Source organism: Pseudorasbora parva, chromosome 6 (genome assembly GCF_024679245.1).
Source record: "Pseudorasbora parva isolate DD20220531a chromosome 6, ASM2467924v1, whole genome shotgun sequence".
Taxonomy (NCBI): Eukaryota; Metazoa; Chordata; class Actinopteri; order Cypriniformes; family Gobionidae; genus Pseudorasbora; species Pseudorasbora parva.
In genome coordinates, this window is record NC_090177.1 from 46,299,377 (window position 1) to 46,316,876 (window position 17,500).

The 17,500-nt window shown below is 38.4% G+C and overlaps 5 non-coding genes across 5 annotated transcripts in view; all 5 read left to right on the forward strand.

Annotated features, from left to right (window-relative positions):
- LOC137080223 (5S ribosomal RNA) overlaps nucleotides 1-24 on the forward strand; it is a 119-nt gene extending 95 nt beyond the window's left edge. Inside the window, exon 1 of the ribosomal RNA XR_010906093.1 lies at nucleotides 1-24. This exon is cut by the window's left edge and continues 95 nt beyond it. This is a non-coding gene — a ribosomal RNA (5S ribosomal RNA).
- A 6,090-nt stretch (nucleotides 25-6,114) lies between these two features.
- LOC137080224 (5S ribosomal RNA) lies at nucleotides 6,115-6,233 on the forward strand. Its single transcript, XR_010906094.1, has one exon. It is a non-coding gene; the product is annotated as a 5S ribosomal RNA (ribosomal RNA).
- Nucleotides 6,234-6,328: 95 nt separating this feature from the next.
- Nucleotides 6,329-6,447, forward strand: LOC137080225 (5S ribosomal RNA). The gene has a single exon (XR_010906095.1). It is a non-coding gene; the product is annotated as a 5S ribosomal RNA (ribosomal RNA).
- A 5,571-nt stretch (nucleotides 6,448-12,018) lies between these two features.
- LOC137080268 (5S ribosomal RNA) lies at nucleotides 12,019-12,137 on the forward strand. The gene has a single exon (XR_010906138.1). It is a non-coding gene; the product is annotated as a 5S ribosomal RNA (ribosomal RNA).
- A 95-nt stretch (nucleotides 12,138-12,232) lies between these two features.
- Nucleotides 12,233-12,351, forward strand: LOC137080246 (5S ribosomal RNA). The gene has a single exon (XR_010906116.1). It is a non-coding gene; the product is annotated as a 5S ribosomal RNA (ribosomal RNA).
- The last annotated feature ends 5,149 nt before the right edge of the window (nucleotides 12,352-17,500 follow it).

The following is a 17,500-nucleotide window of genomic DNA, read 5'->3' on the forward strand; positions in this document are numbered from 1 at the left end:
TGGGAATACCAGGTGCTGTAAGCATTTTTGTTTCATGGGCGAAGAAAGATTTTTTTTTAAATTAAAATAAATAAGAGTGTTTGAATGCCTTAAATGGCCCAATTTTGGCAGCAACTTTCGCTTACGGCCATACCACCCTGAGCACGCCCGATAGTGGTACAGTCCAGGAAGTGTGTTGGTGAAAGAGCAAAAGGAGAAACTTTACGTTTAAAAACAGTATTAAATCGGTTTTGGTTTGATTTTTGGAAAAGTTTATTTTGAGTTTAGTGCTCCCCCAGCAGCCTTTGCTGTTTGGGGGACTTTCAAATACAGTGTTCTCGGGGATGGAAGTAGACAGCACGGTAGCAAACAAAGAACTCAAAATGAAGGACGGTCAAACAAACAACGGACAAGGCACGGACAAAGACAGTGGAAGAGGACATCAAACTCCCGTTCATGGTGGCGATGAACAACAGGATAGAGGAAATAACAGAAGACAGGTACGTGGAGAAAACCAGGAGCAATATTTGAAAGAGCTGACTGTGGAAGTTGAAGTGGCAGGAACGGAAAAAATCTCCATGATGGATTTATTAAGAGGTGTAAAGAAGGAGTGTGGAGAAGTGGTGGGATGCAGAGTGAGAGGAGAAAGGTCTTATGAACTTACCATGAAGGATAATATAGCTAAGAATAAACTAATGGATGGTGTGAGAATAAAGGGAGCAATCGTGCACGCCAGAGACATTGTGAACAATGAGATGGTAGTCTCATTTATTAACCTGCCTGTGTATCTAGAAGACCAGAAGATTTTTTCAAAACTGGAAGAATGGGGAGTGAAACCTTTGTCTGCCATTAAGCGCCGGGTGTGGCCTGGAACGGATATTTTAGATGGAACGAGATTCTTAAAGGTTCGGTTCACTGATGAAGTTCGCTCCCTTCCATATTCGACCCGGTTCGACACATTAAGAGGCACAGAATACTTTCGTGTGATACACGACAGGCAGGTGCGTGTCTGCAGACTGTGCATTAAAACCGGACATTTACTTCGAGAATGCCCGGAATTTAAATGTTTTACATGTGGCAAAGTGGGGCACTATGCAAGGGAGTGTGGAGAGCGAACAGTGGAAGTGACAGAGATGGAGGGTGAACAAAGTGAGATCAAGTAGAGAAGCAAAGCGCAGAGAGTGAGGATGTCATGGAGGTTACAAAAGACCAAGGAGAAAGCGGTGATGGACAGGATGGAACTGGAAGGGGACAGAGAGCTGGGACGGATGGTGAGGAGGACGAGGATGGGGAAAGGATGGAGGAGGAGGAGGAGGAGGATGAGGAGGAGGAAGAGGAGGAGGAGGAGGAGGATAAGCAAGATGAGGAAGACGAAGAGGAGGAAGAGAATGAAGAGGATGTTAAGGAAGCGGGAACTAAGAAAGAGAAGAAGGTAGTGCAACAAGCAATACCCCAAAAGAAGGAAAGCAAGATTCCTCAAAGGATGCAGACAACATTACAAAGACTGACCGTCAAAAGGAAGGCGGAGAGAGATAAGGACAGAATAGAATTGAGAAAAGAACAACGCTCTGGTACGTGAATTCTGTTATGGTATTAGATGTTTTGGTTTAAAAAAGAACTTCTTCTTTTTGTTGCTTGCATGATTTTTGTAACTTCAGTAAATACAAATGGGTTAAGGAATATAAATAAGTTTAAGGAATTAAAATTTACGTATAGAAGTGATACAATTTGCATTCAAGATACTAATTGGGATGATGGAAAAGTGAGAGAAGTAAGGGAGGGACGGAAGGGGGATATACACTTTAATGATGGTGCAAGAAATGAAAGGGGTGTAGCGAGATTGGTTAAAAAAGACCTAATGGAAAACGTAAGGCAGGTCTACAGAGACCAAATGCAGAGAAGGAGAATGAACTTAAGGACAAACAAAGAAGGAGTTTTATTGGAGGAGGGGGGAGAAGGAAATGAAACATGAATGTCTTCTTATGTTTTATGGCGTTAAGTCTTGTTACTTTTAACGCGAGGGGACTGTTGAATGTAATGAAATTTGAGAAACTGAAAGAGCTGTGTAAAAATGAGGATATTATTCTATTGCAAGAAACAAATTGGAGGAGTGATGTAATTGAGGATATTAAGAAGAAATGGGAAGGAGAAATATTTTGTAATAATGGAGAAGGGAAAATGGGAAGAGGGGTTGCTGTCTTAATAAGGGAAAACAAGGGAATAGAAGGGAAACTGATCTATGATGATAAAAAAGGGAAAGGGATAGGGGTGAAAATAAAATACGGAAATGAAGATCTTAATCTAATTAATATTCATGCGCCAAATGAAGAAAAAGAAAAGGCAATGTTTTTTAATGTTTTAAGAGACCTGACAGAAGGATGGGGGAAAATAATAATGGCTGGTGACTTTAATACAGTTTTTAGTAAGAGAGATATGGTGGATGGAATGGTGTTCAAGTCAGATACAGGGAGAAAAGAATTGAAGGGGTTGATGGAGGGGACAAATATGATAGATGTATGGAGAGAGAGGAACGAAAAGAAAAGAGAGTTTTCTAGGAAACAACTAGTTGGGAATTTTCTGTGTCAAACAAGAATAGATCACTTTTTATGCACAAGAAACCTAGAAGCTTTTATAGAGGATGTATCTTATAAAGAAACCTCCTTGAGTGACCATAAAATGGTTTTAATGAGGATGAACTTTAAAGATGAAATCAGGGGACCAGGGGTTTGGATCTTAAACACAGAGCTTTTGAAAGACGAAAGCTATAAACAGGGGATAGAAAAGATAATAGAAGAAGGAAAGGAAGATGGAAGGTACAGGGAAGACAAAAGATGGTGGTGGGAGAATGTTAAATATGAAATAAAAAAATACTCAATAAGGTATAGTAAGTTGATCCAGAAAGTGAAAAGGACTAAAGAAAAAGAGATACGAGAGAGCCTTAAAGAAGAATTAAACAAGAAGGAGGTGAATGTACAAAATGTGATAGTAATGGAGGAGAAGTTGAAGGAATTTGAAGAGAGTAAATGTAATGGGGCAATGTTAAGAAGCAGAGCAAAGTATACAGTAGAGGGAGAAAAATGCACCAGGTTTTTCTTCAACCTAGAAATGAGAAAAGCTAAATCGGAAATGATAAAAGAGTTGAAAAATAAAAAAGGCGAGATAGTTAAAGAAACAAAGGGAATTTTGGAAGAAGTAAGAAGTTATTATGAAGAATTATTTCAAGCCGAAGGAATAGATGAAAATAGGAGAAACGTACTATTACAACAAATAACAAAAAGAGTGGAAGCGACAGACAAAATGGAATGTGAGAAAGAAATACAGCAGGAAGAAATAATACAAGCAATAAATCATTTGAAAAGCAGGAAAAGTCCGGGTATAGATGGTTTAGGCAATGAGTTTTATAAAGTTTTCAAGGATAAAATAAGTCTGATTCTGCAAGAAGTATATGATGAGGTATTTAAGAAGGAGCCTTTTAATCAAAAAATGAGTATGGGTTTGATGAAAATAATATATAAAAGAAAGGGAGATAAGATGCTTTTAAAGAATTATAGACCATTAACTATGTTAAACACTGACTTGAAGATTTTAGCAAAGGTTCTAGCGAACAGATTGAAAAAAGTTTTACCAAGTATAATAGAGACAAATCAGGCGTATGGAGTCATTGGAAGGGACATATCGGATGTAACAAGTAGTATAAGAGATGTGGTGAGTTATGCTAGTGGAGAAAGGAAAAATTGTTACATGATTAATTTGGATTTTGAAAAAGCCTTCGACAGAGTGGAGCATGGGTTTTTATTTTCGATTTTGGAGCAGTTTGGTTTTGGGGAGAATTTTAAAAAGTGGTTAAAAATTTTATACAAAGATGTGTTAACAAAAGTAAAGTGTAATGGTTTTTTAACAGAGCCTTTCATTTTATCTAGATCAATAAGACAAGGATGCCCTCTATCAGCACAATTATACTCTCTAGTTGCAGAGCCTTTAGGGCTGATAGTTAAAAACTGTAAAGAAATAAAAGGAGTAGAGATAAATAGAGGAAAGGAGCTAAGCAAGATTTATCAATATGCGGATGACACCACAATAATAGTAGAAAATTTGCAGAGTGTTGAAAAAGTAATGGAGAAAGTTAATTGGTATTGTCGAGGGTCAGGAGCAAAGGTAAATCAAGAGAAAACTGGATATATGAGATTTGGGAGGGTTCCGGATTTAGCTGGATGTGTAAAGTTCACGGAAGTGCAGGAGATGAAGATTTTAGGGGTGGTTTTAGGAAAGAATGAAAAGAAAGCACAGGGCATTATGTGGGAGGAAATAGTGGAGGGGATGGAAAAAAGGTTGGTTTTTTGGAGAAACAGGTTTCTGAATCTAAAAGGAAAAGTATTAATAATAAATGTATTAATGTTATCAAAAATGTGGTATGTGTCGCATGTAGCTTCAGTGCCGCTGTGGGTGAGACAAAGAATGAAAAAAATTATATTGGATTTCTTATGGGACAAAAAAACCCCAAGAATTGCTTACAATACCTTGATTGGGCAGGCAGAGGAGGGAGGGATGGGACTAGTAGACCTAGAACAAAAGATTAAGAGCATGAGGGTAAAGGTGGTTAAGAAATATCTAGATGACGAAAATAAAGAGGATTGGAAGGAAATAATGGAGTTTTACTTGAATAAGTGTGGGAATTTAAAAATAGGAGACAATATTCTATGGATGAAATTGAAGAACTGGATGATAACAGGAATACCAGATTTTTACAAGGAAGTTCTAAGTGCTTGGGGCGCTTTTTTGGGAGAGATAGACTTCAAACCATTTGGAAGGGAAACAATTCTAAATCAACCTTTGTTTTTAAACAAGAACATTGGGACACAAGGGAAGGAACTCTATATTAAGAAGTGGATAGAGGTGGGCATTGTAAAAGTAAGAGACATTTTATATGAATTCAAAGAGGGATTTTTACCTGTGCAAGTAATCATAGATGCAATGGAAGAAGCAAAAGAGGAGTATAATGTGAAGGGTTTGAGAAAACAATATGAAGAAGTGAAAGGCAAAATCCCAGAAGATTGGCTCAAAATGATTCAAGGGGATGGGAATGGGGAAAACAAAATAGAAGTGGTGTTAAAAGTGAATGACAAAGAGGTGTGTTTTAAATCATGTAAAGTGAAAACGTTTTATCAGTATTTTATTATGTCTGTGTTCAAAAAGCCAAAAGTTAATGAACTCTGGTTAAAACATTTTGAGGGAATTCAGGATAAGGACATATGGAAGAACATGAGATGGGCTCTTTTGGATACTGAACTTGAAGTATTGGATTACTTTATAAGACACAATGTTCTTTTTACTGGAATGAGATTGTGCAAATTGGGAATGGAGCCAGATGCTGTGTGCAAGGTTTGTTTAAGAGAGGATGAGGGGATTTTACATTTGTTTTTATATTGTGACAAACTGAAAGATTTTTTTCATAAAACCAAAGAAATGGTGAAAGATTTAAGAGGGAAGGAAGAGGATTTTAATTGGAACACAATTTTAATGTTTGGGATGAATGAAAATGCAAACAAAAAGGTGATTAATTTATTGATTGTGTTAATGAAAAATGCAATATGGAAAAGGAGGAATGTGGCAAAAAAGAAAAATTATGTAGTAGATGCGTGGGGGGTGTTTAAAGGACTGGTGGAAAACTATGTGCAAACCTTGTTTAAATACTTTGAAATGGAGAAAAAACTGGATAATTTTTATAAGATCTTTAACGTGGATGTGTTGGACATTTTCAAAAAATACAAAATAATGTGGCCAAAGAAAGAGGACTGTTAAAGCTGAAAAGTAAGCAGGACTTTTTAAGAATTGTGGAGACTGTAAACATGCATATGTAATGTAAGGAAATTGAAGGTGATTAATGAAGGTGTTTCTGTAATGATGAGAAATTTAAATTAAAAAAAAAATAAAATAAAAAAAAAAGCACGCCCGATCTCGTCTGATCTCGGAAGCTAAGCAGGGTTGGGCCTGGTTAGTACTTGGATGCGAGACCGCCTGGGAATACCAGGTGCTGTAAGCATTTTTGTTTCATGGGCGAAGAAAGATTTTTTTTTAAATTAAAATAAATAAGAGTGTTTGAATGCCTTAAATGGCCCAATTTTGGCAGCAACTTTCGCTTACGGCCATACCACCCTGAGCACGCCCGATCTCGTCTGATCTCGGAAGCTAAGCAGGGTCGGGCCTGGTTAGTACTTGGATGGGAGACCGCCTGGGAATACCAGGTGCTGTAAGCATTTTTGTTTCATGGGCGAAGAAAGATTTTTTTTTTAATTAAAATAAATAAGAGTGTTTGAATTCCTTAAATGGCCCAATTTTGGCAGCAACTTTCGCTTACGGCCATACCACCCTGAGCACGCCCGATCTCGTCTGATCTCGGAAGCTAAGCAGGGTCGGGCCTGGTTAGTACTTGGATGGGAGACCGCCTGGGAATACCAGGTGCTGTAAGCATTTTTGTTTCATGGGCGAAGAAAGATTTTTTTTTTAAATTAAAATAAAAAAGAGTGTTTGAATTCCTTAAATGGCCCAATTTTGGCAGCAACTATCGCTTACGGCCATACCACCCTGAGCGTGTGCAAGGAGCGGTTGAAACTTCAAACTACGTTCTCAACATTGAGGCTGAGTAGAGAGGTTTTTTCTCTAGTTTCTTTGTTTTGTTCCCCCTGCTCACCTGCAGCTTTTGCTGTTCGTGGGGGGAGGTTTTTCTTGAGTTTGGTTTGGTAAATTAGATGGAGCACATGGAGGGGAACAATGGACTGCAGCAAACAGGCCTAGGGCCTAAAAAGAGCACTGGGAGTCGTGTTGAATTGGAAGAGAAGATGTTCGACAAGAGGCTTACAGTGAGTGTGGAGATTGTTGGGGAGGGAAAAATTACAATGATGGAGCTACTCAGAGGAATCAACAAAGTGTGTGGAGCGGTTAATGGATGCCGGTTTAAAGGTGACAAAAAATATGAAATCACAATGAATCACATAAAAGGAAAGGAAAGGCTGGTTGATGGTTTTAAGATCAGGAACTGCCAGATTATGGCCAGAGACTTGAGCAATGATGAGCTGGTTGTGTCATTTATGAATCTCCCGGTGTATATAACGGACGAGGACATTCTAGAGAAGCTGAATGGATGGGGTGTCAAGGCGACAACTCCGATCAAAAGGAGGAAATGGCCGGGAACGGACATTGCAGATGGGACTCGCTTTTGCAAAGTCAAATTCTCTGACACTGTTCAGTCATTGCCGTACTCAACTAAGTTTGAAACGCTGGAGGGTGCTGAGTATTTCCGGGTCATTCATAACAAACAGGTGAAAGTGTGTCGCATTTGCATCCAGCCAGGACATGTATTGAGAGACTGCCCTGAGTTTGCTTGTCACAAGTGTGGCAAGCAAGGACATTATGCCAGGGAGTGCAAAGAGTTAAGTGATGCACGATACAATGATATAATGGAGGGTATGAGCTTGTCCAGTGGAGCGCAGGAGGAGGAGAACAGGGCCATGCAAGGTGGCGTAATGGGAGATACCCTGGATGACATAGACGGTCAGCTGCTGCATTCGGGACAAGGGGATTACCCAGCCCGGGCTGAGGGTGGCACCCCCTGCCTCCAGAGAGCGGGACCAGTGGACCAGGGGTTAATGGACAATAAAGACGGACATGTGAGTAAAGAAATCGTTGTTGATGAGACTCCAAAATCTCCAGCTTTGGCTAGGATTGACTCTAGAAGTGAAAATGGGGATGGTGATGGTGATGGTGATGATGATGATGATAATGATGATGGGGGTGATGATGCTGAGTATGATGATGATGAGTATGAGGAGCAGGATTTATATGAGGAAATGGTATGTGAAAATATGCAACTGCTTGGAAGGAAAAAAGACTGCTAAATGACAAAGGAGAGAAGGTGAACATAAAGAAAAAGAAGTGAGATATATCCTTCTTTTAATTTTTCTACTGCCATGATTAAAGTAGCGTCCTTAAATGCTAATGGGCTTGGAAACATGCGTAAATTTGAAAGTATCTTAACAACTGTGAAAGCCGAAATCTATTGTTTTCAAGAAACAAACTGGGACGACGATAAAATGAGAGAGGTGAAGAGGAAATGGCCTCATCACATCTTTGTGAGTCATGGTAATAGAAGGGCTTGTGGAGTCGCCTGTCTAGTCAGGAGCAATGCAGTAGAAAATGTTAAGGAAGTGCATGCTGATAGTGAAGGAAGAGTTTTAATTATAGAGTTTGAGCATCAAAATTGTTTGTTTAAGTTGATTAATGTCTATGCACCAAATAATGAAAAAGAAAGAAGGGAGCTATTTAAGCAGTTAGGAACACTATGTACAGACAATTGTATCTGCGTAGGCGATTTTAATGTTTGGTGTAGTAGAATGGATGCAGCAAATAATATGAAGTATAAAAGGGATCCATCAAGGAGTGAATGAATACAGTTAATGAATGGGGTAAACCTGGTGGATTTTTGGAGATCAGAGAACCCAGATAAAAGAGAGTACTCTAGGAGACAAGTTGTGCTCAATGGTCTAAAGCAAAGCAGAATTGATCTTTGTTTGGTAAAGCAGGATATAGTCCAGTACATGAATAGGATGGCTTATAGGTTTACAGCATTCAGTGACCATGCTGTCTTAGAATTTCAAGTGGGTAAAAGAATGCAGCAAAAAGGTGGGGGGCTTTGGTGTTTGAATGCAAGCTTATTAAATGATGTAAATTATAGAGTTCAAATCCTTGATTGTATAAAGTCTGAATGGGCGAAACGATTAGACTCTGCGAATGTATGTGTAAGGTGGGAGAATTTAAAACAGGAAATGAAGGTCCTGAGCATTAAATATGCAAAGGAAAAGAATGGTAAGGAGAGAAGTGAATACAAAAATATGCAAAAGAGGCTTTCTGTAGAATTGGAACAAATAAACAATAATCCAAGTCATGATTTGACAAACTATGTAAAAATTAAAGCAGATTTAAAGGAACATGAGATAAAAAAGTGTAAGGGAGCAATCATAAGAAGTAGGGTGAAGTATGCTTTGGAGGGTGAGAGATCTATGTCCTTCTTTTCAAGAATGGAAGAGCAAAGTCAAAGCAGAAGCTGTATTACTGAATTAGAAGATGGAAAAGGTAGGGAAGTGAGAGATTTGGTAGGGATTTTGGATACTGTTGAATCCTTTTATAGGACTCTCTTTAAGAAAGAAGGAGTGCATATGGAAAGCATGAGGGAAGTGTTGGGTGCAGTTAGTGCCAGACTGTCAGATACAGACAGGGCCTGTTGTGATAATGAGATCTCTGTGCAAGAAATCAATGAAGCCATCTCTAGTCTAAACACTAATAAGAGCCCAGGCTCTGATGGTCTAGGACCTTTAAGGATGCCCTAGTGCCAAGATTGTTGGAGGTGTATCGGTACATGGAGGAAGAGCAGGTGATGCCAAGAACAATGTCGGCTGGGGTTCTAAGCCTCTTATTTAAAAACAAGGGGAGTGGATTAAAATTGGAAAATTATAGACCAATTAGTCTCTTAAACACTGACTACAAAATATTGGCGAAGATTTTAGCCAACAGGCTGAAAAAAGTAATAGGAAGCATTGTTGCCCCAACGCAGGCGTACAGTATCCCTGGGAGAGATATTGCCGATATTATAAGTACAATTAGGGATGTGGTATCTTACATGAAGAAAGAAGGAGGCATTTTGTTAAGTGTAGATTTAAATAAAGCTTTTGACAGGGTGGAGCACCTTTTTTTGGAGAAAACTTTGGAAACATTTGGTTTTGGTGGTAGGTTTAGAACTTGGATAAGGTTGCTCTATAATAATGCGCATAGTGTGGTTAAATGTAATGGAGTGTTAACGGATGAGTTCATAATTGAGAGATCAATAAGGCAGGGCTGCCCTTTGTCTTCCCTGCTATATTGTATATCTGTTGAGCCTCTGGCAGCACTAATAAGAGCGGATAAAGAGTTAAAGCCCATTAGCTTTGCAGGAGAAGGTGTCAGTTTAATTCATCAGTATGCAGATGATATAACGCTTACTGTGAAGGACATAGATAGCATAGAGAGGATAGGGGAGCACATAAACACTTATGGCAAAGCAGCAGGGGCAAAAATAAATGTTGAGAAATCTGAAATTATGTTCTTGGGAGAAACTAAAATATCGAACTGTAGTATCCCTTTCAAGAATGTCAAAGACTATATTACAGTCCTGGGGGTGAACATAGGCGTGGAGGATATCAAGGCGAGGGATGTAACTTGGACTGCAATTTTACAGAAAATAAGGCGAACTGCAAATTACTGGAAATTAAGAGGTCTTACACTGAAAGGGAAAGTGGTTGTTGTCAATGCATTGATAATGTCAAGGTTTGTCCATACATTGAGTGTGTTAGATATGCCAGAATGGGTGTTAAAAGAGGCAAACTCCATTGTCGTAAATTTCTTGTGGGGTGGGAAAAATGTGAGAATTTCAAAAAAGGTGCTGATAGCAGATAGTAAGGAGGGAGGTTTGAATTTAGTGGACTTAAATGTGAGGAAGGAAGCTTTAAGACTTAAGGTTGTTAAGAAATATTTATATAGTAAAGAGATGTATGGTTGGAAACACTGCATGAGGGAATGTTTGGAGAAATTTGGGGCTTGTAGCCAAAGCAATCTGTTTATGTGCTTAAAAGAGTCTATGATAAAAGAGTTGCCACAATTCTATAAAGAAGTCCTCCAAGCGTGGGCTCAGCTTCTGCCACATATAAATTATAAGTGTGAGACGCTTAATTCGATACTAAATCAGCCAGTATTTTTGAATCCTAAGATAACAGATAGGGGACATATGTTGGAAAATAAAAGTTTTATGAAAGCTGGTCTGTATCGAATAAAGGATTATGTGTATGAAGTCATTCCAGGTTTCCTGCCCTCCCAGGCAATTTTAGACATGGTAATGGAAGAAAATGAAAGCATGAGGAAAGGTACTGTTATTAATGTTTTCGAAAAAATCAAGACTAGCATTCCAAAATCTTGGATTGCTTTAATTAACAAACAAGAGGTTAAAACAAAAGGGTACACGTTTCCTGAGATGTATGTTGAGCAGAATGATTGTAAGGAAGAATTGTCAAAGATGCCATTGAAAAGCCTTTATAAGATAATGCTGGGGAAAGAAGTTAAAAGACCTACAGCAGAGATATATTGGAGAGATGCATTTCCAGAAATAAAGTTAGAAATGTTGTGGAAGAATCTAAATGTTAGTTATAACTCAATAGAATGTGAGCAGAATGACTTCATGCTGCGGCATAATAGAGTGTATACAAAAGAAGTTCTGCATCAGATTAACAAAAGTATTGTGAGAGAATGTGATGTATGTGATAGGGAAGTTGAGACCTTAATGCATTTATATATAGAATGTCAAGGTCTGGAGGAGTACCATGAATTACTAAAGCAATTTGTAAGGAAAAATTGGGAGGGAATAAAAGTGGTGGATGAGGAGTGGAGTAGGATATTTTTGTTTGGCATGGTGAAGGGGAAGAATGTAAAAGGGAATGTGAATCTCTTAAATATGGTACTAAGCTATGCAAGGTATGCGGTAAGGTTGAGGAGAGATAGGGCATATTTTGACAAAAGGAAGGGAAATGTATGGTGTATTTTCAAGGTTTTGATAAAACAGCACATTAAGATGATTTATACCTGTGCGAATATTGATTTTTGTAAACTTTTTGTATATGGGAACAAATTTATTTGTGTTACAACATCAAAAGAACTTGTGTTTAACTTTTGAAAGATGTAAATGGTGACTGTTGAAAGAGTAATGTTGAAATGCATGTATTTACTGTAAATGAAGAAATAAACTTTGTAATAAAAAAAAAAAAAAAAAAAGCACGCCCGATCTCGTCTGATCTCGGAAGCTAAGCAAGGTCGGGCCTGGTTAGTACTTGGATGGGAGACCGCCTGGGAATACCAGGTGCTGTAAGCATTTTTGTTTCATGGGCGAAGAAAGATTTTTTTTTAAATTAAAATAAATAAGAGTGTTTGAATGCCTTAAATGGCCCAATTTTGGCAGCAACTTTCGCTTACGGCCATACCACCTTGAGCACGCCCGATCTCGTCTGATCTCGGAAGCTAAGTAGGGTCGGGCCTGGTTAGTACTTGGATGGGAGACCTCCTGGGAATACTAGGTGCTGTAAGCATTTTTGTTTCATGGGCGAAGAAAGATTTTTTTTAAAATTAAAATAAATAAGAGTGTTTGAATGCCTTAAATGGCCCAATTTTGGCAGCAACTTTCGCTTACGGCCATACCACCCTGAGCACGCCCGATCTCGTCTGATCTCGGAAGCAAAGCAGGGTCGGGCCTGGTTAGTACTTGGGTGGGAGACCACCTGGGAATACCAGGTGCTGTAAGCATTTTTGTTTCATGGGCGAAGAAAGATTTTTTTTTAAATTAAAATAAATAAGAGTGTTTGAATGCCTTAAATGGCCCAATTTTGGCAGCAACTTTCGCTTACGGCCATACCACCCTGAGCACGCCCGATAGTGGTACAGTCCAGGAAGTGTGTTGGTGAAAGAGCAAAAGGAGAAACTTTACGTTAAAGAACGGTATTAAATCGGTTTTGGTTTGATTTTTGGAAAAATTTACTTTGAGTGTAGTGCTCCCCCAGCAGCCTTTGCTGTTTGGGGGACCTTCAAATACAGTGTTCTCCGGAATGGAAGTAGACAGCACGGTAGCAAACAAAGAACTCAAAATGAAGGACGGTCAAACAAACAACGGACAAGGCACGGACAAAGACAGTGGAAGAGGACATCAAACTCCCGTTCATGGTGGCGATGAACAACAGGATAGAGGAAATAACAGAAGACAGGTACGTGGAGAAAACCAGGAACAATACTTGAAAGAGCTGACTGTGGAAGTTGAAGTGGCAGGAACGGAAAAAATCTCCATGATGGATTTATTAAGAGGTGTAAAGAAGGAATGTGGAGAAGTGGTGGGATGCAGAGTGAGAGGAGAAAGGTCTTATGAACTTACCATGAAGGATAATATAGCTAAGAATAAACTAATGGATGGTGTGAGAATAAAGGGAGCTATCGTGCACGCCAGAGGCATTGTGAACAATGAGATGGTAGTCTCATTTATTAACCTGCCTGTGTATTTAGAAGACCATAAGATTTTTTCAAAGCTGGAAGAATGGGGAGTTAAACCATTGTCTGCCATTAAGCGCCGGGTATGGCCTGGAACGGATATTTTAGATGGAACGAGATTCTTAAAAGTTCGGTTCACTGATGAAGTTCGCTCGCTTCCATATTCGACCAGGTTCGAAACATTAAGAGGCACAGAATACTTTCGTGTGATACACGACAGGCAGGTGCGTGTCTGCAGGCTGTGCATTAAAACCGGACATTTACTTCGAGAATGCCCGGAATTTAAATGTTTTACATGTGGCAAAGTGGGGCACTATGCAAGGGAGTGTGGAGAGCGAACAGTGGAAGTGACAGAGATGGAGGGTGAACAAAGTGAAGACGATGAGAGGATGGAGAAAGATCAAGTAGAGAAGCAAAGCACAGAGAGTGAGGATGTCATGGAGGTTACAAAAGACCAAGGAGAAAGAGGTGAAGGACAGGATGGAGCTGGAAGGGGACAGAGAGCGGGGACGGATGGTGAGGAGGACGAGGATGGGGAAAGGATGGAGGAGGAGGAGGAGGAGGATGAGGAGGAGGAAGAGGAGGAGGAGGAGGAGGATAAGCAAGATGAGGAAGACGAAGAGGAGGAAGAGAATGAAGAGGATGTTAAGGAATCGGGAACTAAGAAAGAGAAGAAGGTAGTGCAACAAGCAATACCGCAAAAGAAGGAAAGCAAGATTCCTCAAAGGATGCAGACAACATTACAAAGACTGACCGTCAAAAGGAAGGCGGAGAGAGATAAGGACAGAATAGAATTGAGAAAAGAACAACGCTCTGGTACGTGAATTCTGTTATGGTATTAGATGTTTTGGTTTAAAAAAGAACTTCTTCTTTTTGTTGCTTGCATGATTTTTGTTACTTCAGTAAATACAAATGGGTTAAGGAATATAAATAAGTTTAAGGAATTAAAATTTACGTATAGAAGTGATACAATTTGCATTCAAGATACTAATTGGGATGATGGAAAAGTGAGAGAAGTAAGGGAGGTATGGAAGGGGGATATACACTTTAATGATGGTGCAAGAAATGAAAGGGGTGTAGCGAGATTGGTTAAAAAAGACCTAATGGAAAACGTAAGGCAGGTCTACAGAGACCAAATGCAGAGAAGGAGAATGAACTTAAGGACAAACAAAGAAGGAGTTGTATTGGAGGAGGGGGGAGAAGGAAATGAAACATGAATGTCTTCTTATGTTTTATGGCTTTAAGTCTTGTTACTTTTAACGCGAGGGGACTGTTGAATGTAATGAAATTTGAGAAACTGAAAGAGCTGTGTAAAAATGAGGATATTATTCTATTGCAAGAAACAAATTGGAGGAGTGATGTAATTGAGGATATTAAGAAGAAATGGGAAGGAGAAATATTTTGTAATAATGGAGAAGGGAAAATGGGAAGAGGGGTTGCTGTCTTAATAAGGGAAAACAAGGGAATAGAAGGGAAACTGATCTATGATGATAAAAAAGGGAAAGGGATAGGGGTGAAAATAAAATACGGAAATGAAGATCTTAATCTAATTAATATTCATGCGCCAAATGAAGAAAAAGAAAAGGCAATGTTTTTTAATGTTTTAAGAGACCTGACAGAAGGATGGGGGAAAATAATAATGGCTGGTGACTTTAATACAGTTTTTAGTAAGAGAGATATGGCGGATGGAATGGTGTTCAAGTCAGATACAGGGAGAAAAGAATTGAAGGGGTTGATGGAGGGGACAAATATGATAGATGTATGGAGAGAGAGGAACGAAAAGAAAAGAGAGTTTTCTAGGAAACAACTAGTTGGGAATTTTCTGTGTCAAACAAGAATAGATCACTTTTTATGCACAAGAAACCTGGAAGCTTTTATAGAGGATGTATCTTATAAAGAAACCTCCTTGAGTGACCATAAAATGGTTTTAATGAGGATGAACTTTAAAGATGAAATCAGGGGACCAGGGGTTTGGATCTTAAACACAGAGCTTTTGAAAAACGAAAGCTATAAACAGGGGATAGAAAAGATAATAGAAGAAGGAAAAGAAGATGGAAGGTACAGGGAAGACAAAAGATGGTGGTGGGAGAATGTTAAATATGAAATAAAAAAATACTCAATAAGGTATAGTAAGTTGATCCAGAAAGTGAAAAGGACTAAAGAAAAAGAGATACGAGAGAGCCTTAAAGAAGAATTAAACAAGAAGGAGGTGAATGTACAAAATGTGATAGTAATGGAGGAGAAGTTGAAGGAATTTGAAGAGAGTAAATGTAATGGGGCAATGTTAAGAAGCAGAGCAAAGTATACAGTAGAGGGAGAAAAATGCACCAGGTTTTTCTTCAACCTAGAAATGAGAAAAGCTAAATCGGAAATGATAAAAGAGTTGAAAAATAAAAAAGGCGAGATAGTTAAAGAAACAAAGGGAATTTTGGAAGAAGTAAGAAGTTATTATGAAGAATTATTTCAAGCCGAAGGAATAGATGAAAATAGGAGAAACGTACTATTACAACAAATAACAAAAAGAGTGGAAGCGACAGACAAAATGGAATGTGAGAAAGAAATACAGCAGGAAGAAATAATACAAGCAATAAATCATTTGAAAAGCAGGAAAAGTCCGGGTATAGATGGTTTAGGCAATGAGTTTTATAAAGTTTTCAAGGATAAAATAAGTCTGATTCTGCAAGAAGTATATGATGAGGTATTTAAGAAGGAGCCTTTTAATCAAAAAATGAGTATGGGTTTGATGAAAATAATATATAAAAGAAAGGGAGATAAGATGCTTTTAAAGAATTATAGACCATTAACTATGTTAAACACTGACTTGAAGATTTTAGCAAAGGTTCTAGCGAACAGATTGAAAAAAGTTTTACCAAGTATAATAGAGACAAATCAGGCGTATGGAGTCATTGGAAGGGACATATCGGATGTAACAAGTAGTATAAGAGATGTGGTGAGTTATGCTAGTGGAGAAAGGAAAAATTGTTACATGATTAATTTGGATTTTGAAAAAGCCTTCGACAGAGTGGAGCATGGGTTTTTATTTTCGATTTTGGAGCAGTTTGGTTTTGGGGAGAATTTTAAAAAGTGGTTAAAAATTTTATACAAAGATGTGTTAACAAAAGTAAAGTGTAATGGTTTTTTAACAGAGCCTTTCATTTTATCTAGATCAATAAGACAAGGATGCCCTCTATCAGCACAATTATACTCTCTAGTTGCAGAGCCTTTAGGGCTGATAGTTAAAAACTGTAAAGAAATAAAAGGAGTAGAGATAAATAGAGGAAAGGAGCTAAGCAAGATTTATCAATATGCGGATGACACCACAATAATAGTAGAAAATTTGCAGAGTGTTGAAAAAGTAATGGAGAAAGTTAATTGGTATTGTCGAGGGTCAGGAGCAAAGGTAAATCAAGAGAAAACTGGATATATGAGATTTGGGAGGGTTCCGGATTTAGCTGGATGTGTAAAGTTCACGGAAGTGCAGGAGATGAAGATTTTAGGGGTGGTTTTAGGAAAGAATGAAAAGAAAGCACAGGGCATTATGTGGGAGGAAATAGTGGAGGGGATGGAAAAAAGGTTGGTTTTTTGGAGAAACAGGTTTCTGAATCTAAAAGGAAAAGTATTAATAATAAATGTATTAATGTTATCAAAAATGTGGTATGTGTCGCATGTAGCTTCAGTGCCGCTGTGGGTGAGACAAAGAATGAAAAAAATTATATTGGATTTCTTATGGGACAAAAAAACCCCAAGAATTGCTTACAATACCTTGATTGGGCAGGCAGAGGAGGGAGGGATGGGACTAGTAGACCTAGAACAAAAGATTAAGAGCATGAGGGTAAAGGTGGTTAAGAAATATCTAGATGACGAAAATAAAGAGGATTGGAAGGAAATAATGGAGTTTTACTTGAATAAGTGTGGGAATTTAAAAATAGGAGACAATATTCTATGGATGAAATTGAAGAACTGGATGATAACAGGAATACCAGATTTTTACAAGGAAGTTCTAAGTGCTTGGGGCGCTTTTTTGGGAGAGATAGACTTCAAACCATTTGGAAGGGAAACAATTCTAAATCAACCTTTGTTTTTAAACAAGAACATTGGGACACAAGGGAAGGAACTCTATATTAAGAAGTGGATAGAGGTGGGCATTGTAAAAGTAAGAGACATTTTATATGAATTCAAAGAGGGATTTTTACCTGTGCAAGTAATCATAGATGCAATGGAAGAAGCAAAAGAGGAGTATAATGTGAAGGGTTTGAGAAAACAATATGAAGAAGTGAAAGGCAAAATCCCAGAAGATTGGCTCAAAATGATTCAAGGGGATGGGAATGGGGAAAACAAAATAGAAGTGGTGTTAAAAGTGAATGACAAAGAGGTGTGTTTTAAATCATGTAAAGTGAAAACGTTTTATCAGTATTTT